Source organism: Thamnophis elegans, chromosome 2, assembly GCF_009769535.1.
Source record: "Thamnophis elegans isolate rThaEle1 chromosome 2, rThaEle1.pri, whole genome shotgun sequence".
Taxonomy (NCBI): Eukaryota; Metazoa; Chordata; class Lepidosauria; order Squamata; family Colubridae; genus Thamnophis; species Thamnophis elegans.
The window spans coordinates 144953462-144976506 of record NC_045542.1 but is presented as its reverse complement, the minus strand read 5'-3'; the positions used below and the strand labels follow the sequence as shown (position 1 = coordinate 144976506).

The 23045-nt window shown below is 44.3% G+C and overlaps 1 protein-coding gene across 1 annotated transcript in view; it reads right to left on the bottom strand.

Moving 5' to 3' along the window:
• Positions 1-23045, bottom strand: part of LHFPL4 (LHFPL tetraspan subfamily member 4) — a 72282-nt gene that overhangs the window by 20242 nt on the left and 28995 nt on the right. The gene's annotated exons all lie outside the window — the stretch shown is intronic.

The following is a 23045-nucleotide window of genomic DNA, read 5'->3' as shown; positions in this document are numbered from 1 at the left end:
ACATTGCTCTCCCCCCTCAAGGACACCCAGAGCAGATGCCACAGCGTGATCGGCTGGTTCCCAAAACAAAATGGACAGAAATGATTGGTGGATGTAATGGACTGTGGGTGGACTCTGTTGAAAGAGGAAATGAACTAGATGTATGCTTGTGTGGGAAGCCCAGAACTGGTTTTGCATCTTCTGTCCCAATGTGTGTACTGTTTATTCAGTAAAGTTTATATTCTTATATTCGTCCGAATCTACTGCCAGCTCCACTGGACAATGAGGAGGTTGGGGAGGAACATGGGCCTAAGATTTGGAATCTCTAAAAGAACTTAGACCTATAAATGCTACACACAATAGGATAAGGTAAAATGCTGAGTATAAGACACTTAAAAGATGACCTCATATTCTGCCTCGCTCAGGCCTTCAAAATGCTATATGCAAAAAGGGGAAGAGATGGGTTTGCCTCTAGAACAGTGGTTCTCAACCTGTGGGTCGGGACGCCTTTGGGGGTCGAACGACCCTTTCACAGGGGTCGCCTAAGACTATCGGAAAACACATATTTTTGAAAAAATATGGAAAACATAAAATAATTTTATGGTTGTGGGGCACCACAACATGAGGAACTGTATTAAAGGGTTGCGGCATTAGGAAGGTTGAGATCCACTGGACTAGAATGAACAATGTTCAGGACCTTGGACAGCTCAGTCCACAAAATTACAGGCCTAGACTCAGTTCTCCTTATAGGAACTGCTGCTCTTCAGCATCTGCCCTTAGACAACCAAAACTGGCTAGCTGACCAAGAGGTCCCTTTAGAAGCTTATCTAACAGAATAAGGATGGGGAGGGACTTTTGAGGTCCAATTCCCTGCTCAAGCAAGAGACCCTATACCAGGGATGGCGAACCTTTTGGACACTGAGTGCCCAAACTACGCGCACACGCATGCCCAAACTGAAAGGTGTGCGCTCGCTCGTGTGAATGTGCACACATGTGCAAATGTACATGCATGTGCAAATGTACATGCATGTGCAAACGTGCACACATTCACGGGCATGCACACGTGCACAGCAGAGACCCCAAGACCAGCTGGCTGGTGGGAGGCGGGGCATCCCAACACCAGCAGCGCTGCAAGAAGTAAGATCTTTCTCTTTCGTAAGCTTCTGTTTTGTCATTTGCAGGGAAACAGAAGCTCACGAAAGAAACTCCATGGAGATCTGACTTGGGGCAACGGCGTGAGTGTCAGCATAGAGGGCTCTGCGGGCCACCTCTGGCACATGTGCCATAGGTTCGCTATCATGGCCCTATACCAAGAGAGCCTATACCATTTCAGAAGAATGGACTGGACTACTGCAACGTGCTCTACATGGGGCAGCCCTTGAAGAGCATTCGGAGACTTCAGCTTGTCCAGAATGCAGCCGCGCGAGCGATCGTGGGTGCACCTCGGTTCACCCACGTAACACCTATCCTCCGCGAGCTGCACTGGCTGCCTATTGGTCTCCGGATACGCTTCAAGGCGCTAGTCATCACTTATAAAGCCCTTCATGGTATTGGACCTGAGTACTTGAGAGACCGCCTGCTGCCAATCACCTCCGCTAGACCGATTAGATCCCACAGATTAGGCCTCCTCCGAATTCCATCCGCCGGCCAGTGTCGACTGGCGACTACCCGGAGAAGAGCCTTCTCTGTGGCTGCTCCGACCCTTTGGAACGAACTCCCCGTGGAGATTCGAACCCTCACCACCCTCCAGGCCTTCCGCAAAGCCCTTAAAACCTGGCTGTTCCGACAGGCCTGGGGCTAAAGAGCTGTTGCCCCCGTCTTGAATGGTATGACTGTTGTGTGTTTTTAAATTATGTATTGTTATGTATCGTTTATTTTTTTATTTTTTGTCTGTACCCCCCCCCCCCTTCCCTGATTTGATTTGTTAGCCGCCCTGAGTCCCCTTCGGGGGGAAAAAGGGCGGCATATAAATATAATAAATGAAATGAATGAATGAATGAATGAATGAATGAAGAATGGCTGTCCAATCTATTCTTTAAAAATGTCCATTGTTGGAGCACCTACAATGCCTGGAGGCAAGTCGTTCCACTGATTAATTGCTCTCATTATCAGGAAATTTCTCCGTAGCTCGAAGTTGGATCTCTCCTTGATAAATTCGCATCTATTGCTTCTTATCTTGCCCTCTGGTGCTCCTGTTCTCTAAACTTAAAGAGCCCATGAACCATAGAGGGAAAAATCATTTGATTTTTAGCTGCCCTTTAATGAAAGTGCTACATCTTAAAGGCAGGCAGGGCGGATAAAGAGGCAGTGATGACTTGAAGTTGGGGTTAATTTGCTTAAACTCCTCATCATAGTTTTACTAACCTCAGCCAGGAGATTATACCAATTCACATTCGATTTACAGTAATGGATCATCCACAAGTGCTGCTAAGCAACAGCTGAGTTTGACATGTGTTTGTTCTGTTTTTGGTTTTCTGGAGTTGTGTGTTCTGTTTTTTTCCAAAGATAGACAGGTAAAATGACTTTTGAGCAACCTGGTCACGTTTTCTGAATGTCTTTACCTGTGATATAAATTCCTAGGCCTTGTTTTCTATTTCCCCCTTTTTACCATTCACATGACAACATATATGGAATCTGTATACTCCTAATTTAGACTACCCTGTTTCTAAATAGTTGTATAATAACAAAAATCAATATTTATAATTTGATATTTGCTTTTTGTTGGTTGCAAATTATTTTAGGTTTTAGGTTTTACAATTAGATATTACAATTATCTAACAAAGGTTCATCCTGTGTCACTAAAGACCTCCGGGTAAAGATTTTTGAACTGTTATATTTGTGCTGTAATACTTTGCTTTGTCAACTCCTTTTAACATCTTTAGTTTGATTTCTTGATGATTCCACTTGGAGTACTGTAGTATCTCTCCATGCCTCCTTTGTTCCTCCTATGTGCATCATTTTTATGCTTTTTTGTGTTCCTTCTCAAGCTTGGTTCTCAATAGCTGGTGTGTTAGTGTCTGTGTGTGCAAAGAAAATAGTCATATTCCTTGAGAGTTTATTGACAGCAAGCTGGCCTGAAAAGCACATTCACAGTTCCCTGAAGCAAGAGGTGAGAGTGAGCATGCAAAACAGAGAAAAAATAATGTTCCGTCAATGAGAGAGCCAGTTTAGTCAAGTGGTTTAGGTACCAGTCTACTCACCAAGAGACTGTGAGTTCAAGTCCCACCTTTAGCCATGAAAGCCAGCTGAGTGACTTTGGGTCAGTCACTTTCTATCAGTCCAACACACCTCACAGTGTTGTTGTCCAGTGGAAAATAGGACAAGGAGGGTGTATTGGGTAGGTTCCCTGCCTTGAGTTATTTATAAAAATAGAATAGAATAGCAGAGTTGGAAGGGACCTTGGAGGTCTTCTAGTCCAATTCCCTGCCTAGGCAGGAAACCCTACACCACTTCAGACTAATGGTTGCCCAACATCTTCTTAAAGACTTCCAGTGTTGGAGCATTCATAACTTCTGGAAGCAAGGAGTTCCATTGATTAATTATTCTAACTCTCAGGAAATTTCTCCTCCGTTCTAAGTTGCTTCTCTCCTTGATTAGTTTCCACGCATTGCTTCTTGTTCTGCCCTCAGGTGCCTTGGAGAATAGTTTGACTCCCTCTTCTCTGTGGCAACCCCTGAGATATTGGAAGACTGCTATCATGTCTCCTCTAGTCCTTCTTTTCATTAAACTAGACACACTCAACCGTTCCTGCAACCATTCTTCATATGTTTTAACCTGCAGTCCTCCGATCATCTTGGTTGCTCTTTTCTGCACTCTTTCTAGAGTTTCCACAAATAATAAAGAAGTGATACAAAATAAAATAATAATAATTTTAAAATGTGGAAAGGTTAGCTCTCCAAAACAGAGAAAGGCATCTAAACTCTGGAAAAAGAGAAGGGGGGGCTACACTTCAAATTTCTCTGACCCCCCCCCCCACTTCCCACATCTTCCTCTCCAGCGTCAAGAAGCACACAGATGATTAAAAAATCACCATCAACCATAGAAGCTGGCACAATGGCCATTAATCAATATCCAGGAAGAGAGATCTGTGGTTGGGTTCTTATGTGCATTATTACCAGGTTATTATTTTTAATCAAAGCTAAAGCTATTTAAAACATCCAGCAGGGAAAATTACAAGTTATTCTTGTCCTTTCTTGTTCCTCCATTCTGAGACCCCATCCTGTGCCAAGCAAGCAAGGGATTGACTTCTACTCTGCTTTTGCACAGTGCCTAGAAAAAAATTAGGTGCCACAGATTAGTTGCTGTTGCTTTTTTTTAAAAAAAAAACCCACTCGTTATCAACCCTCTTTTTATTTTAGGAAAAGGGAGCGTTTTAAGAAGATAATGAAATAAAATGGCATAGTCTTGTTCTTCTGTTAAAGTCTTTCCTAAAGAGATAGAGGCATAAAAAGCAAGCAAGACCAATTGGAGTTATACTTCTCTATATAGGGCTGCTCCTGAAGACCACCTAAAATCTTCAGTTGACCCAAAATGCGGCAGAATGAGTAAATATGGGTGTCAGGCCTGCAGCCATCTTTTCATTTGGATCTTTGGCCTGCCACACTTTCTATTATTCTTCTATGCCTTTTCTATTGTGGGGAAATGGGAGGGGGGGATTAGCAATAGCAGTTAGTAGTTGGACTTATATACCGCTTCATAGGGCTTTCAGCCCTTTCTAAGCGGTTTACAGAGTCAGCATATTGCCCCCAACAACATCCGGGTCCTCATTTTACCCACCTTGGAAGGATGGAAGGCTGAGTCAACCCTGAGCCGGTGAGATTTGAACAGCCGAACTGCAGAACTGCAGTCAGCTGAAGTAGCCTGCAGTGCTGCATTTAACCACTGCGCCACCTCGGCTCAATTGTATGGAGTTAGATGATACGTAGCCATAACAAAATTCTTTCTGGAAAGCCAAGGTCATCCTTTGTCTCTGCACTTGACCGGAACTGGATGGGTGGAACTGCCAGCGTGGCAGTGGAAGATTGGACCATGTGATGGACTTGTGTGGGTGGGGGAAAGATCATGAACTTTCAACTGGGTGAGAAAAACCGGGAAGCTTTCAGATTCGTGTTTTCCCAGATGTGCCAACATGGCTCTCTTAATAAATTGGAATTTTGAGAAATCCTTTGCCTCGGAGTCTGATTTAGTTTTGGATGCTATTTGGAAACCTGACAATGGGTACAGCTCATTACACCTAGGTGGCATCACTGCATCACAAGTTGCAGCAACTCTCAATAGGCGCAAGATCCAATCTGGGTCAGTCACCAGGACCAGAGTTTTAGTCTTCCACACTTTTGGACTTGTGCTGGAGCCCATCTTCAGGGAAATTCTCTCCCTGAAGATGGGCTCCAGCATGAGTCCAAAAACTCAGAAGACTAAAACTCTAATCCTAGTGACCGACCCAGTTTGGATCCTGTAACATTATCCTGGAACACGTATATTTGCCTTCATTCGTGACCCTCAACAGGTTTCTGAGTACAATGAAGATGCAGGTTTGAAGATGCTAAGGGCCCAGGTGGATCAGCTGTCTTCCAGGGTTTCTGCCCATTCCATCACTTCCAGCAGGGTGGGATTGCTCTCTATTGAACTTTATAGCAATAGCAATAGCAGTAGACTTATATACCACTTCATAGGCCTTTCAGGCCTCTCTAAGCGGTTTACAGAGAGTCAGCATATTGCCCCCAACAATCTGGGTCCTCATTTTACCCACCTCGGAAGGATGGAAGGCTGAGTCAACCCTGAGCCGGTGAGATTTGAACCGCTGACCTGCTGATCTAGCAGTAGCCTGCAGTGCTGCATTTAACCACTGCGCCACCTTGGCTCTTTGTCAACCAGCTAAATATGAGCCAATAGTGTGCAGCAGCAGCCAAAAAAGCCAATGCAATCCTAAATTGCATTAACAGAGGGATACAATCAAGACCAAGTGAGGTACTAATATCACTCTATAAAGCTCTAGTAAGACCATACCTAGTAGTACTGCATCCAGTTTTGGTCATCACACTATAAAAAAGATGTTGAGACTCTAGAAAAAGTGCAGAGGAGAGCAACCAAGATGATTAGGGGACTGGAGACTAAAACATACAAAGAACAGTTACAGGAACTGGGCATGACTAGTCTAGTGAAGAGAAGGACCAGGGAAGACATGACAGCAGTCTTCCAATATCTCAGGGGTTGCCACACAGAGGAGGGGATCAAGCTATTTTCCAAAGCACCTGAAGGCCAGACTAGGAATAATGGATGGAAACTGACCAAGGAGAGATTTAACCTAGAAATAAGGAAGAACTTTCTGACAGTGAGGATAATCAACCAATGGAACAGCTTTGCTTTCAGAAGTTGTGGGGGATTCATCACTGGAAGCTTTCAAGAAGAGACTGGACTGACATCTGACAGGAATGGTGTAGGGTCTCCCGCTTGAGCAGGGGATTGGACTAGATGACCTACAAAGTCCATTCCAACTCTGTTTATTTGACTGAGTCATCTAATGGGACTGAGGAGAGCTACTTTTTCTGCTGTGGCTCCTACTCTGAGCAACAACCTCCCCCATCTGAAGTACAAAGAGCCCTTATCCTTTTGGCTTTTGAGTAGGCCATTAAGAGTTGGCTCCTTCCCCAGGTTATAGCATCAAGGATAGGTCTTAAAGTAGCCTAATAATGATGTTCATACGCTCTATGAATTGTTAAGCATTCTTTGTGCTGGATCACTTTTCTTTTGTTTCATTAGGAAGGCTCTTTTTGTATTGTTTTTTTTAAATTGGTTGTTGGCTACCCAAAGTTATGTATTTAAGATGGGCGGTTAAACAAACAAACCAATCAATCAATCTGAGACTAAAAGCTTCAAGGACCTGGCCTCTCTCGCTCTCCTTCTGCAAAAAAAGGAAATAGGAAATAAAGGTTGCAGCTCTCTGCAGGAGCCTTCCCTCCTCTGAACAGTTGGCTTGAGGCAAAACACCCTTTTCTCATCAAAGGGTTTTTATTGATGTTGGTTCCCTGAGAAGAAAACATCAGCAAAAGGGCAAACGAGGAAGGGGATTTTCATCCCTTCTTTCTCTCCTGGGCTGCCTGGTCCCCCTTAGCTCCTTCTGCCTTCGGCCCATGCCTCCAAACCTCCTCCCAGCCCCCACTTCATGCCTTTCAATCTTCCCTCAAGCTGCAAAAAATGAAAAGGGTGGGGGGAGTCAGGCTATATGTATTGAATTTTTTTCTAATCTGTCGAGATGGTGTTTTGATGCAGGTCGGATCTCCCTCTTTGCAAGTATTTGGAATGATTAATGATAGGAAGAAGGGAAAAGGGAAGGCATGGTGTGAAGAAACGTGCTTCCATCTCTCTCTTTCTCTTTCTCTCTCTCTTTCTCTCTCTGTCTGTCTCTCTCTTTCACACATACACACACACTCTCTCACACATACACACACTATTGTCCTGCAGCCAAAACCTTTTTTAAAAAAAACTAACACAGTAAAATTCCTACCCTGTTTCCCAAAAAATAAGACCTCCCTGGATAATAAGCCTAATCGAGCTTTTGAGTGCATGTGCTAAAATAAGCCCCCCCCAAAATAAGCCCTCCCTGAAAATATTGCAACACAGCAGCAGCCATGAGGTGACCACACTCTCCGCCTCCTGCACCTCAAAAATAATAAGGCCTCCCCAAAAATAAGGCCAAGAGCTTATTTCAGGGGACAAAAGAAAATAAGACCCTGTCTTATTTTCAGGGAAACACAGTAATTAGAATGGTCATCGTCTGGATAGCAGTCTTCCAATGTTTGAAGGGCTATTACAGAAAAGAGAGGGGCAACCTATTCCCCAAAGCATCTGAAAACAGGACCACAAAAGTAACGAACTGAAACTAATCAAGAGGAGATCCAACCTAGAACTAAAGAGAAATTTCCTGACAGCGAGAACAATTACCGTAATCAGGCTTGCCTCCAGAAATTGTGGGCGGCCCAACGCGAGGTTTTTAAGAAGAGATTGGACAGCCATTTGTCCAGTATGATATTGTTGTGGCCCGCCCAAGGTCAGGGAGGAGGTTGGGGGAGGAACATGGTCCAGTCTTGGAGTCTGGGGAAGGCTCTGATGAGGGCTGTGTCGGAGGCAGGGAGGAGGCCAGAGAAGGGACCAGCTATCAGTTGCCTTCAGAGGCAGACATCAGTGAGGCAGACGAACACCTGGAGCCAGACGAAGGGAACAGCTAAGGAACAAGGGTTGACTTGGGAGTAAGGCCATAAGTAGACAGTGAATGGCCCCTCCCATAGGGAATAAAAGAGGAGCGAATGGGGAGGGGTGCTTGCAGGAGACAATTAGTTCATTCCTGCATTCTTGCCAAGTATTGCAGCATCTGAAGGATGTCGGCCTGGCCACTTTCCAAGCCTGATAAAGGTCGGTAATTGTGAACTATCTTGAAAGACTGTGGGCCAGGACTTTGCTGGAGAGGAATTCACTGTAACTTAAATAAAAGGGGTTTATTGGGAGGAGGAGCTTGCTTCGTGCTGCTGGGGAAGCCTAGAGGTCAGAACAGATATTGCCTGAGCAGTGGGTTGAACTAGAAGACCTCCAAGGACCCTTTCAACTTTGATACTTTGCATTCCATAATGATGGCCAATTGCTGTTGTTAGAATCAGCCACTAACAAGAGATGGGCGGATGGGAAGCTCTCCAGAGGTTGCCAGATCACAACTTCCAGCCACCTCGGATAACACAACCAATGTGGAACATTGCTAGGATACACACTGTTTTGATCTACCCCTAGGTTCCTTGCCCTTGACAGGCGGCTAGATAAATGTTTTAAACCAATGAAAATAAGTCTATCATCAATGGAGGGATCTGAGAGCAAAAAACATTCTAAGTCAGTGTTTCTCAACCTTGGCGACTTTAAGTCCTGCGGACTTCAACTCCCAGAATCCCCCAGCCAGCATAGCTGGCTGGGGGATTCTGGGAGTTGAAGTCCACAAGACTTAAAGTCGCCAAGGTTGAGAAACACTGTTCTAAGTACAATGTAGGTCAGCAGCTACCCTTCCAAGATTTTCTTTTTATTGATTAAATTTTAAAACATACTTCTCAGAATGTATTGGGGAAAGAAAAGTACAACTAGTCCTTGATTTACAGCCGCTCTTATAGGGACCGTTTGAAGTTACAATGGCACTGAAAGCAATTACTAATGACCATTTTTCACAGTTACGACCATGCCATCCCCTTTTGCGACCATCTGACAAGCCGAATCTAGACTCCCTTCACAACAACTATGTAACTAACTTGACAACTGCCGTGATTCACTAAACAACGGTGGCAAGAAAAGTCGTAAAACAGGGCAATATTCTCTTAGCCACTGTCTTGCTTAGCCACAGAAGTTTTGGGTTCAGTTGTGGTTGTACCTCGAGGACTACCGGTGCTTCAGCTGAGCCTTCTGATTCTTGTCTGAGCTCCTCAACAGGACGGCTGGGGAATTCTGGGAGTCCACAGGCCTTAAAATGGCCGGTGTTAGACAGCCAATTGGCCATTTTGCCAAGAGCAATTCTGAAAAAGTTTTTATTTATTTTTTATTCTCTTACATACAATTACATTCTTCTTCTTTACATTGGTCATTCTTATACATTTATTATTCCATTTCAAAAATTATAATATACAATTTGGGTTGCTTTATTTACCATCCCATCCGCCTGTTTTAACACCAGCTTATTTTCCCTTTCTTTTCTCCCTCCCTCCCTTCTCTACTTTCTTCCTTCCTCCTCTTCCTAACCTCTCTCCTTCTTTCATTCTCCCTTCCATCATCCTCTCCTTCCTCTTCCTTCTTCCCTTACCTCTGCCCTACTCCTACTCTGCCCTACTCCTACTCTTCCTCTTCCTCTTCTCTTCCTAACCTCTCTCCTTCTTTCATTCTCCCTTCCATCTTCCTCTCCTTCCTCTTCCTTGTTCCCTTACCTCTGCCCTACTCCTACTCTTCCTCTTCCCCTTCCTAACCCCTCTCCTTCTTTCATTCTCCCTTCCATCTTCCTCTCCTTCCTCTTCCTTCTTCCCTTACCTCTGCCCTACTCCTACTCCTACTCTTCCTCTTCCTACCCTCCTTTTCTTTCTCTCCCTTCCACCCTCTTCTCCTTACGTCTTTCTTCCTTCCCTGCCAAGAGCAATTCTGATCTAGACTGGGTTGCCTTATTTTTATTACTGCAGATCAGCACGGTTGGCTGTGCTCCTGCAAAACATTTTCCTCCTCCTCATCTCTTTTTAGAAAGCCACCCTAACTAGCAACTGTTGATGCTGCTGGGGAAAGAGATCTTGGAAATCCAGAAGCAGACAACTCTTCCGTAACATTGGCTTGGCCTAACGATGGTGGTGACTAGCCAGTTCTTCCTTCGGTGCTTCCAATGGACCGGAAAGAAGGTTTGGGTCAGTGAAAGAGAGACACTTCTCAGGCAAGCAGCCTTTTAATCCTTCTCTCCATGGCAACGGCATGAAGGCTGCAGGACCACTGCAACATGGTGCATCCTCTCTCCCGGCAAGAGATCATTGCTCTCAAACCAATTCATGGATGGCCCCAGCAGTGGAGACGTTAGCCAGCTGCTTATAAATGAAAACATAAAGGAAGGCCAGGCCAAGCCTCCACTGAATTTGTTAATCCTGCTCACTGTTTTCCCAAGAAGCAAAGCTGAAATTGCTTCCAAAATGTTTCTTCTTCTCCCCCCCCCACCTTTTTTCCTTTTTTTTACCCTGCTCCTTCCCTGGAAAAAAGAGATCATTTGGCAGCATATAATTGCATTTTATTTACCATTTCCTCCTGCAATGCCCAGGGAAGGTGCATGGTGAACTGTTGTGGCCCAGCAGGAGCCGTTGGAGCTGCCCCCAGACTCTGACAGCGAGGGGCCCTATGAGTCGGCCCTGGAGGATGTGGAGGACCCTGGACAGGGTTCTGACTCCGAGCAGGGCGCAGAGAGACTGGTTGGCCACCAGGTGGCGCCTGAGCCTTGGATCAGTGGGGAGGAGACAAGGGAGAGTGATCCAGAAACCAACTGTGAGTTGTTCCGGGATGCACGCCGTCGAAGGGCTACTTGGTGTCAAGAACAACTACGTAATTACAGGAGGTAATTACACTCAGCTGATGGTCATTAGGCTCCTCTCCAGACTATAAAAGAGACTGCTTGTGCCACGCCCTTCTTGCAGAAGTCAACACTTTGACTAAAGAGAAACAAACTTGGCAGGCTGGATTGCTGCCAGAGTTTGTCTGAATTGCTGCCGAAGTTTGTCGGCCTTGCTGCCAAGGTCCTTATCTGTTTGTTTACTTGGCTTTCAGCCACCGAGAGTCTGGTCTTGTTATTAAAGGACATTCTCATTTAAGCTTGTCTCGGCATTCGTTACTGGATGGAGGAGGGGGTCAGAACAGTGAACCTAGTCCTTGCTTGCATTAGAGCAAAGACAGAACATTTTAAGAGAGAGGTAGAAAAACAAGGAGCAAAAATTGCAGTGGCGCTGCTAATGGGGAAAAAAAAAGTGCAACATTTCAGACCTTGAAGTGAGTCGCTCTGAATAGTCTGATTGCAAAACAAGCCTTTGGAAGAGAGGTCGCTGGAAGTCTCCTGTTGATAGCTCTTCAGGGGCAGCTCAACTCCTAACTTTTTTTCAAACCTGTTGGGAAAAAAAATGCTCTTTTCTTTCTCTGGAACCCCCCCCCCTTTCCACCCCCGCTTTTCTTTCCATGAAATTCTCTTTTCTTTCCAATTCCTTGCAAAATTTCACGGCCTGCAAACATGTGGATTTCAGGAGACCGTATTCCCTTCGGAACATTTTTTTTAAAAAAATATTTTTATGTGGATTTCAAGCCACCCAATTCTGCAGCAATTCTGGACACCTTACAGATAAAAATTAAAAGAAAACAAAATACATCAAGAGGGGAAAAAAGACTATTGGGATTCCAAGTAGCACCCCCAATGCAAGAAGACTCCAAGGTTAGAAGTTTTTCAAAGTTCCATTTTACGAGTGATGTCATATTGGCACATCTGGGAAATCCCGGATCTGAAAGTTTCCAGGTTTTCCCCACCCAAAAGAAAGTACAAGTCCATTCCCCTGAACCCACATGTCCATCACATGGTCCAATTAATGCACCGTCCCAACTAGAGATGCCTCCCAGTCACGCCACTCCAAGTGCAGGCCAAATGTCCTTGGCTCTCAGAGAAAGGAATGTTATTATGGCTAGATATCCCTCGCAACTCCCTGCAATCCCCACTCCCAGTTTCCTACAGCACTAAGGGTGGCAGCCCTGAAAATTCAAAGAAAAAGATGGCCTCCAGGGTTGACAAAGACAGCTAACCAGAAGCAAACCCCTCAAAGCCAAGAACCAATAACTAACTAACCAACTAAAGGAACTCAACCAATTCTAACAACCAGGTTGATGAAACATCAGGATGATAGGAGTAGTATGAATCCTCTTAGTGGGGGAGCTTGGAGGGAGTCAAGATTTGCCTGCTGATCTTCTGAGATTCTACATACATCTCTAACGGACAATAACAGAATAACAGAGTTGGAAGGGATCTTGGAGATCTTCTCGTCCAAGGGTGTCAAACTCAATTTCATTGAGGGCTGCATCACAGTTGTGCTTGACCTCAGGGGGTACCTCAGGATGGCCATGGCCAGCATAACGTCACTTATGATGGGAGCGCCTCTGGTGGCCCAAGCACTCTGCCAATGAAAATGGGCTCCCAAGCTCCATTTTCAGGTGCGATGGGATCCAACAAACCTCTCCCAGCAAAAATGGAGCTCAATTTTCACTGACAGAGGCATCACGAGCCAGTCCTTCAGTGTTTTCAGAGTGGCCCCATGGGCTAGATTTAAGCACCCCATGGGACGGATCCAGGGCACCAGGCCTCGAGTTTGACACCCCTGTTCTAGTCCAATCCACTGCTCAGGCCACTCCAGACAAATGGGTATCCAATCTCTTCTTAAAAACTTCCAGTGGAGCATTCACAACTTCTGGAGGCAAATTGTTCCAGTGATCAATTGTTCTAACTATCAGGAAATTCCTCCTCAGTTCTAGGTTGCTTCTCTCCTTGATTAGTTTCCATCCATTGCTTCTTGTTCTACCCTCAGGTGCCTTGGAGAATAGTTTGACTCTCTCTTCTTTGGGGCAACCCCTGAGATATTGGAATACTGTTATCATGTCTCCCCTAGTCAGAGGTGGGTTCCTACCAGTTCGCACCTATTCGGTAGAACCGGTTCGTAAAATCTACCAAACTGGTTAGAAGAGGTTCCACCAGTGGACCCGGAAAGCAGGTCACACCTGCAGAAGAGGTTCCATTTTTTTTTAAATCCACCACTGCCCCTAGTCCTTCTTTTCATTAAACTAGACATACCCAGTTCCTGCAACCATTCTTCATATGTTTTAGTCTCCAGTCTCCGAATTCTCTTTGTTGCTCTTCTCTGCTCTCTTTCTAGAGCTGGTGTGTCAAACTCAAGGCCCACGAGCCACATCTGGTCCACAGTGTGTTAGATCTGGCCCATGGGGCCACCCTGGAAACAGCAAAGGACCAGCCCACAATGCCTCAGCCAGCTAAAATGGAGCTCAGGAGGACCGCCATTTTCACTGGCACAGAGTTGCAGGAGGCCGTCGCGGCTGAAAACAGAGCTCAGGAGCCTGTTTTTTCTGACAGAGCACTTGGGCCGCCACAGGCGTCCCCGACATGAGTGATGTCAAGCTGGCCACGCCCCCTCATCCCTCCGCCCCCGAGGTCAAACACAATCCTGATGCGGCCCTCAATGAAATCGAGTTTGACACCCCTATTCAAGAGTCTCAATATCTTTTTATATATAGTGTTATGGTATAACCCTAAACCATTTCAGAGAAAGGTTGTTCAATCTCTTCTTAAAAACTTTAAAGGTTGGAGCACCCACAACTTGTCAAGTCGTTTTACTGTTGCTTTTTTTTAAAAAAAATTCTTTAGAGCTTTCTGTCATCTCACTGTTACTGATCTCAGTCTTACTCTCTTCCGTTCTCTTTTCAGAGAGAAAGCAGCAAAAGAAAATCTTAGCCAAGTGATTAAATCCAACTTGGTGCTTTTTCTCAGAAGGAAATTCTGATGATAATCCAAGATCTGCTGAGCTGCTAACGAGCTCTTCTTTTCCTATAGGTTCTTTGATGCATCAGCCCAAAATTGGGTGCTGTTGGCTGGAGCTATGAGAGATGACACGACAATAATTCCCTCTGAGTTAATCCAAAGTAATCCAAGCTCCAGTCTTGGCAAGAGTGAGTGAGGATGAAAACGACAGAACTTCCGGATTATTCAACCACTCTAGGATCAACTTCCACCCCCACCCCCACCCCCCACAAAAAAGTACACCAACATCTTGCATAAAAGTTTGCTTCTTGCTGTATGACATTCGGATTGGTCTTAATAACGGCCATCCTTCCTGTGGGTTTCAAAAGTTACAAAGTGCATTTTCCATGCTTAGCATAAAGAATCTTTTCCCTCTTAAACCTGTATCCAAAATGTGTTCTTTTTAGGAAAGGACTTCTAAGACATCTAGAGGCAACATACGCACTGTTTCTCAGAGCTCCAATTATAAAATGTATGATTAAAATTGTAATAGTCAAAGAGAGATGAAAGCTACAAACAAAATGGTGAAAAAGGAACTCCTGAACAGGTAGTTACGCAACTTACAACAGTTCCTTTAGTGACTGTTTAAAGTTAAAATGGCACTGACAAAGTGACTTATGACTGCTTTACGAAAGCTGATCACGTGATTAAAAATCAGACGCTTGGCAACTTGACTCATATTTTATGACGGCTGCATTGTCCCAGGGCCGTGTGATCCCCATTTGAAACCTTCTGGCAAGCAAATCAATGGGGAAGCCAGATTCACTTAACAACTATAACAAGTAAAGTGGTTAAAAAAGAATAAATTTCACTTAACAAAGGTCTCGCTTAGCAACAGAACATTTGGGCTCAATTGTGAAAAGTTGAGGACTAAATGTACAAGATTCCAATGATTCTGTTCCATTATGTCCTCTGTATCAACATTCCATAGCCAATAAGGATAAAATTTGGATTATTTTCATTGTCCTCCCCTTTCTAAAGGTTTGCATTAACTTTGGCATCCTGGCTTGTTCTATATAGCTCCCATAAGAACCAAAGAAATAAAGGCAATGACTTAAAAAAAAAGTAAACAGAACCAAGAGAACTAGGTATAAACCGCTATTGTGCTGTTTCCAAGAAAACAGAAGGCTCTACACATGGAATCAAACCCAACTCAAGGACATTTTTACTCTTTCATTAAAATCACTTCAAATAGAGCCTGTGAAGTATAATAGCACATCCAGACAAATAAAAAGCCTTTTTATCTTGTGATGAAAAGATAATCAAGTTGGTTTCAAAGAATTCTCCTTTCCTGGAAAACACAGGGGGCCATCACTTCGATGATTATTGTCTTCAAGAAAGAACTAAGCCGAAGCAAGTCAATGAGAGCAAATAGACTTTGATATACATGGCCTTCACGCCATTTAAGGAGCAGAGATCGGGTAGCCTTCTCGGTTCTACTTCTATCACTCTTAACTACTATTGATTCTGTACTAAAAAGGCTTAGAAACAAGTGCATGTGTTTCAAACTAGTCCCAAAGGTCAGTGGTGGGATTCAAATGTTTTTACTACCAGTTCTGTGGGCATGGCTTGGTTGGCATGGCTTGGTGGGGGTGGCAGGGCAAGGATACTGTAAAATCTCCATTCCCTCCCCACTCCAGGGAAAGGATACTGTCAAATCTCCATTCCCTCCCCACTCCAGGGGAAGGATACTGCAAAATCCCCATTTCCTCCCAATCAGCTGGGACTTGGGAGGCAGAGAATAGATGGGGGCGAGGCCAGCCAGAGGTGGTATTTACCAGTTCTCTGAACTACTCAAAAGTTCTGTTACCGGTTCTCCAGAACTGGTCAGAACCTGCTGAATACCACTTCTGCCAAAAGTGCTTTTTCAAGTGACAACAGGACTTTTGCCTCCTGAAAAAGCATCTTTGGGACAACCATGACCTGGATGGCTGAGAGTCTCTATAGACTTTAAGTTTCAAAACTAGGAAGAGTCATTCTAAGGACCATAAGATGGGCGGCTTATATGTTTAATAATGTAATAAATATATTTCCATGCAAGATGAGTCTGCCTTGGCTGGGTGCTTGAGCAAAATAGATGGTTATATCGAACACCCTAAATGTTGTTCAAGGGATAGGTATAATTAAGAATGATGAGAGCTTAAATGTATGTCATAAGGTATGAATTAGTGTCATCTCAGTTATGGGTACATATGAAGGTATAAGTTAGTTGTCAGCTGGTTGTTATACTCCAGTAAATGGTGATAATACAAGAACCCTGGATGTGACTTGGGAAGAATTCTGCCACATTCTGAATGGATGCAACCTAGGAAAACAAATGGATGGACATGAGATAAAAGACTACAGTAAAATAGAAAAAATAGCACACACACACACATATATATAGTGAGAGAAAGAGACAGAGACACATACACAGAGAGAGAAAGGCAGAGACAAAGTGAGTGTGTGTGTGATAGAGAGAAAGAGAGAATGAGAGAATGAGACAGGGAGAGACAGAGATAAAGTGTAGTGTGTGTGTGAGAGAGAGAGAAGGAGAAAGAGAGAAAGAGAGTGTGTGTGTGAGAGAGAGAGTGAGACAGAGAGAGAGAGAGAGAGACAGAGACAGAGATATACACAGAGAGAAAGAGACACACAGAGAGGAGAGAGAGAGAGAAAGTGTGTGTGTGTGTGTGTGTGTGTGTGTTTGTGTGTGTGTGTGAAAGAGAGAGAGAGAGACAGAGAGAGGGAAATTTTTTTAAAAAATATGTCTGTTCTAGTCAAAGCAAGCAATAAACATTTTCTGTGAAAATAAAAGTTGTTTGGAAAGCAGGTACAAGGGACTAAACAGGGACTGTCCAGAAGTGTGAACAGAATAAAAAATAAAAAATGATGAGCAGTATTCCAGCATTTGAGGGTCTTCCCCAAAGAAGAGGGAGTCAAGCTATTCTCCAAAGCACCTGAGGGTAGAAGTAATGGGTGGAAACTAATCAAGGAGAGAAGCAATTTAGAACTGAGGATAAATTTCCTGACAGTTAGAACAATTAATCAGTGGAACAGCTTGCCTCCAGAAGTTGTGAATGCCCCAACACTGGAAGTCTTTAAGAAGAGACCAGACAACCATTTGTCTGAAATGATATTACAGGGTTTCCTGCTTAAGCAGGGGGGTTGGACTAGAAGATCTCCAAGGCTCCTTTCAACTCTATTACTCTGTTACAAAATGGTTTGGGAGGAAGCTGAAGTGAAGGAATGCCAACAGGAGTATTATAAAGGGTTTTTTTGTTCGTGTGAAAATGGCAGCAATTTGTACTGTGTGTTCTCTGGTTTTCCTGCTTGACTCAGAAGTTGCATTTTCACCCTTTCACAGCATGCAAAAGCTTCACTTAATGACTCCTGAAAAACCACACCAAGAACCTATCATACGTAGAATCAAACACAGGAACCAGACCGAAATGCCTGCTCTTAAGAAAACAAGAAGGTGTTTCTGTCTAGCAATTAATTGAATTGAGTTCTTCCCAGCCGATCCTTCAAGGCAATTAACCATACTAAGAACATTCAGCATTGTGCTTATGACAGAGAGTTGACTAAAAAGAAAGCAAGAGACTCAACACAAATAAGCCACACTTGTCAATTCAGGGCTTTCTTATTATGCAAATCAGTTTAAAAGCCAAGCACCAGTTCTGGTCAAAATGTCGTAAGGCTAAACGGGATGAGAAGCAACTTGCAGGCTGCCTGACTCCCATTTTGCTTGCGTTGCTGAATCAGCTGGTGGGCCTGTCTGTATCTGGACCATGAAGGATAAGAATCCAATTCTCTTCCCCAAACACACCCCATCCTATTGTTTCAAAAGCAAATGGCTCACCTCCCATGTGTCAACATTCCTGAGGTAGCAGGCTGAACCAAGGTAGGCCTCAAGCCTGAACCAAACTAGGGTTTCATGATATTAAGCCTTAACTCTTCATATATAGAAATTGCAAAGTCTGCTTTTAAAACATGGTGCGGTTGACATGGGTTAGAAGGAAGTCTGCACATGAAATCTGCTGAAGCAAAGTATCTATTTTAATATATCTGCTGGCTTGACTGTAAATCTGTTTGGTAGACATATATTGTCAGTTCCTCAAAATATGAGCTAGCTGACCCATGTATACTTCCTGTAACTTCCTGTAACTCAAGGGCAAATCTTGAGGGGTGTTTCCAAAACTAACAGATGGCTTTAGCTGAAAGTGATAAACTATATAAGGAAGTTCCTGAATTTCATTCAATGTTCAGGCCATTTATTCTTTGCTATGAACCTGCGCAAATAAACTATTCCTTCCCTAAAGAGCTGGCTTGCATGTCCTGTTTTTTCTACAACATTCTGAATAATGAACTCAGGGTAGTCAGGACTCTTGACGCTTTCTTCAGGTTCAAGAGGTCCTTTATTGAGTGCCTCATAGCGGCACTTAGAAAGGCAAAGCTAGCTCTAAATTAGGGATAGTTAAAAGAATAAGACCTCCCCACCCCATATTGTCTCTTAGGTCACATGGGCCAATCAGTCCAGATCAGAGGTGGTATTCAGCAGGTTCTGACCAGTTCTGGAGAACCGGTAGCGGACATTTTGAGTAGTGTGGAGAACCGGTAAATACCATCTTTGACTGGTTCCACCCCCATCTATTCTCTGCCTCCCGAGTCCCAGCTGATCGGGAGGAAATAGGGATTGTACAGTATCCTTCCCCTGCCATGCTCACCAAGCCTTGCCCACAGAACCTGTAGTAAAAAACTTTGAATCCCACCACTGGTCCAGATGTAGGCTCCCACTCAACTTCAATAGGTGTTGTTGACATGACCTTGGTTCTTATGGGAGTTGTTATGATGTTATAGATCAGTGATGGTTAACCTTTTTGGCACTGAGTGGCAAAAGTGGAGTGCGTGTGCTGGACCGCTGGAGTGCCAGAACCCAGAAGATAGCATCTGGGCGGTGTGCATGCGTGCAGCGGCCAGCTGCTCTTCCGAGTTCCGTTGCAGGCATGCCACCACACATTTGCTCTCTTTTGGGTTCCAGCACATGCATGCGCAAAGATCAGCTGGCTAGCATGCATGCATGCATGCATGTGCTGGAACCTGGAAAAGAGCAGCTGGCCAGTGTGCATGAATGGCAGACCAACTGGATGGCGCACGTGTGCGTGATGGAACCTGTAAGAGCAACTGGGAACAGCGTGGCCACCCACAGAGAGGGCTCTGCGTGCCATCTCTGACATGCGTGCCATAGGTTCGCCATCACAGTTATAGATGTTATCGGTGTTATAGCTAGCCAGCCAAGACACCACATTCCTAAATTCTGCCCCCCCCCCATGCTCCCCTCTCCCCTTGAATGGCCACCAAGAAATGAAGCAGAAAGTATGGCTTCAGTTGAAGTCGTTTTGCAGGTTGACACCATGCTAACAAGGAGGAGAGGGGAAAGAAGTACACTTGTATGCTTTTTTGGGGGGGGGGAGTTTAAACAATTTGCTATACAGGTAGTCCTCAACTTACAAACGTTCATTTAATGACCGTTCAAAGTTACAACGACATTGAAAAAAGGGACATGGCCGTTCACACTTACAAAAGCTGCAGCATCCCTTGTGATCAAAATGCAGATGATGGGCAATTATCTCATATTTATGACGGTTGCAGTGTCCTGGGGTAACAGCATCACCTTTTACAACCTTTTCACAAACAAAGCCAATGGGGAAGCCACTTAACAACTGTGTTACTAACTTAACAACTGCAATGATTCACTTAACAACTGTATTACTAACTGAATAGCTGCAATGAGTCACTTAACAACTGTATTACTAACTGAACAACTACAATGAGTCACTTAACAACTGTATTACTAACTTAACAACTGCAATGATTCACTTAACAACTGTATTACTAACTGAACAACTACAATGAGTCACTTAGCAATTGTGGCAAGAAAGATGGTAAAATTGGGCAAAACTCAAATGTTTCACTTAGCAACAAAATTTTGGGCTCAACTGTGGTCATGAATCAAATAAAAATACCTGTATTTTTATAAACACCTCACTCTCCAGAGATACCTGGGGAGTCCTCCAGAGGGATGGGACAAGAAATCTCCAGATATCCTATTTCTAATGTTCTTCAATATGTTCAATATGCTGTTGACAAATGAAGATTAGCATTTGACGTCGTATACTTTCCTTGGTACAAATAAACAGGCGAACTGAGACTGTGGAGAATGTTCATCGCTGCTTAGATGAGGTGGTTTTCACTGAGGTTATTTTCCACATTCACTAATCAGACTCTGGTGATAGAGGGGGGAATCTGAAAAATCAGGCGCTTGTGGGAATTATAGAGGCTTCGTTCTCTTAAGACAAGATTTTAACTGTGAGAAGAAGCAAGAGTGGCCAGGTTTGTACATAATTCTAATTTACACTGAACAGGTTGAGACACTGCACTCCTCCAAGCCAAAACCAAATCAACTTTCTTATCGCTTAGGGCCACGAGTTAAGCTGGCTGTTCTGAAGGAGGAGGTTGAAGGGAGGTTGCATCAAAAGCTCCCCATCTGCAAAGCTTTGATGGCCCCCTGTGGTGGCAAACCCTTAGAAGTAGTCATTCCCCAGGAAAGTGCAGTAAAAGATGATAAACCGCGTTTCCAGTTTGCTCGCGATGACGCAACAAGGAAAATGCAGGGTTTCTTTCATGACATAAATAAGGGATTTAAATGAGTGGGGGGGAATCTTCCTAACAGCATAAGCAAGTTAACAGAAAAAGAACCAATTCCCCAGAGAGGTGGTGTACACACACACACACGCAAACACACACACACATCACTTCACTGAATACATTTCACTGAAGCAAGGAAAGGATATTTTGCTCCGTGGTTCCCTCCAATTATGGGATTCCATATTCCTCCTCTTTCACTAAGCTGGAGTATATTTTATGTTCAGTTAGCCGAGCTCAAGTGGGTGAAAGAACATCAAAATAGACAAAATAGACAAAATAGTAGCATGAGGTCTTAAAGTGGTGCCTTTAAAAAAACCAACATGTAGTAGCATGAGGTTCTCAAATTCCATCGTGACAAACTGTCCTTGAGTACAAAATCAGCAGGTATTCAAAGAACCCATAAGAACAGAACGGAGTGGAATAGAATAACAGGGAGGTCTTCTAGTCCAACCCCCTGCTTAGGGAGGAAAACCTATATCATTTCAGACAAATGGTTAAGCAACATCACAAGCTCCGTTTTCTGCTGTGACGGGCTCCTGCAACCTTCTTCCAGTGAAAATGGAGCTCCATTTTCACTGGCAGAGGCACAAGCTGGTCCTTTGCTGTTTCCAGGGACCAGATTTAAGCACCCCGCGGGCTGGATCCAGCCCCCAGACCTTGAGCTTGACACCCCTGTTCTAATCCAACCCCCTGGGCTTTCAAGCAGGAAACCCTATACCATTTCACACAAATGGCTATCCAAAGACTTCCAGTGTTGGGGCATTCACAACTACTGGAGGCAAACTGTTCCACTGATTAATTGTTTGAACTGTCAGGAAATTTCCCCTTAGTTCTAAATTGCTTCTCTCCTTGATTAGTTTCCACCCATTGCTTCTTGTCCTACCCTCAGGTGCTTTGGAGAATAGTTTGACTCCCTCTTCTTTGTGGCAGCCCCTGAGATATTGGAACACTGCTATCATTCTTCTTTTCATTAAACTAGACATACCCAGTTCCTGCAACCATTCTTCATATGTTTTAGTCTCCAGTCCATATCATTGAACCAGATCTGGAAGAAGGAGGAGAACTCACTAAGAAAAGTGCCCCATCTCCAATCCCTAAGTCAGTCCAGATGGACAACACCATTGATGGAATCAAAAGCTGCCGAGAGATGGAGTGGGACAAGAATGGAGTAACTCCCATCCACCCCACGTGACGTCTAATAGAGGCCACCTACAAGTGTAATGATGCCCTCTTGGAACTATATCTGGGCCTGAAACCAGACTGATCTTTTTCCTCCAGATAAAGCAGTGAGCTTACCACCTTCTCAACAACTTTCCCCAAAAAGGAAAAAGTTGGTGGTGACCAGATCAAAGTTGCTCAATTCCTCTGGAGACAGCAATAAACCCCTCAAAGGAAAGGAGATTCCCTGCTTCCTTCAAAGCAGATGGCGCCATCTCCTCTCACAAAGAGGCATTCATCGCCCTCTCAATCCAGTGACACAGATGCAAAGCACAAATGGCAGGATTCAAATCCCTAAAGACCCTGCCCATTTTCTCCAGTCCCCCCCAGGGGACTCCCCCCCCCAGATAATCAGACAAGATTGTCACAAACTCTGAATAAATCTGAGTGACTTTATCTAACAAAGGCTGAGAATAATTCTCACTACGGGGCCTCTGATTCGCCCGGGGAAGGAGTTACCTGAGTTAAAGGGCCACTCACTGGCTGGTTGTGAACACAATAAGATCAAAAAAATAAATGTTTCACTGCTTTTACACTTGCTGTACTTGAACTACATACTATGGTAAATATAGTACCTATAATATTATGTACATGCCAGAGGTGGGTTCCTACTGGTTCGGACCGGTTCAGCTGAACCGGTAGTGGTTTGGCGGCTTCAGTCGCTAGAACTGGCAGCGACCCAGGCCTGCCACACCCCCGAACTGGTTCTCCAGGCAGTGCCATAGGCGCTGCCATCTTGTTTTTTGCTTTTTGCGCATGCGCAGAAATTTTTTATTGTACTGCGCATGTGCGTGTGGCACATTCACAAGCGAACTGGCAATACTGACTGCTAGAATCCACCCCTGGTACATGCTATAACTGTCTGGTTTGGTACAGCAACCATACAGGACTCCAGCAGATAGTTAAGACTGCAGGAAAAAAAACACAATTGCAACCAGCCTGTCTTCCATTAGAAGATCTGCATATTGCACAGGTCTTAACTTGTGTCAAAACTTGATTTCATTGAGGGCTGCATCAGGGTTGTGTTTGATCTTAGGAGGGGGTGTGGCTAGGGGGGCAT